The sequence below is a fragment of the Theobroma umbraticum genome, unplaced genomic scaffold, assembly GCF_002168275.2.
Source record: "Theobroma umbraticum cultivar Fairchild unplaced genomic scaffold, ASM216827v3 scaffold_20.0, whole genome shotgun sequence".
Taxonomy (NCBI): Eukaryota; Viridiplantae; Streptophyta; class Magnoliopsida; order Malvales; family Malvaceae; genus Theobroma; species Theobroma umbraticum.
The window spans coordinates 5,500,240-5,500,886 of record NW_018397266.1 but is presented as its reverse complement, the minus strand read 5'-3'; positions in this window follow the sequence as shown (position 1 = coordinate 5,500,886).

Here is a 647-nt window from a genome sequence, read left to right as displayed (position 1 = left end):
AAATAACATTAAATACATAATTAAAACACATAACAAGAACACACCATTTAACTATAATAAAAACATATTAAAGCATCTTTATAATATACTTATACTCAAATATACTAATTACTGTTAAGTTCATTCTTAGATATTTTCATTACCAATTAAATGATCAATTTCTTTTTTAGGACACGAAAATCAATAATGGACATTTTCATTACCAATCACATAATCAGTTTCTTTTTCACAGTGGACAAATATCTTGATGTGCTGTATCAACTTGGCCATGATTAAAATCATTACAAGGTGGTTTAGTTTTTAGTGATGCTTGATAAAATTCAAGACCTACAATAGGTACGTGACCAATGATTTTTCATGCCATATCAATGGCAATATGTTTTCTATATTCTTTTTATTCTTTCCAGTTTTATTTTTTTATTATTCATCCACTTCTAGTGGATTGAAAGTATTTATCTACTTTTAGTAAGTTACAAGTATCTATCCATTTTTGATGGGTGATGCACTTCTTGTAGATTAGTGGGTTAAAGTGTCTATCAACTTCTTGTGGTAAAATTATCCATCCACTTCTAGTGGCAAAATTATCTATCCACTTCAAGTGACAAAATTATTCTTAGATTTTGATGGTAAAATTATTCATTCACTTC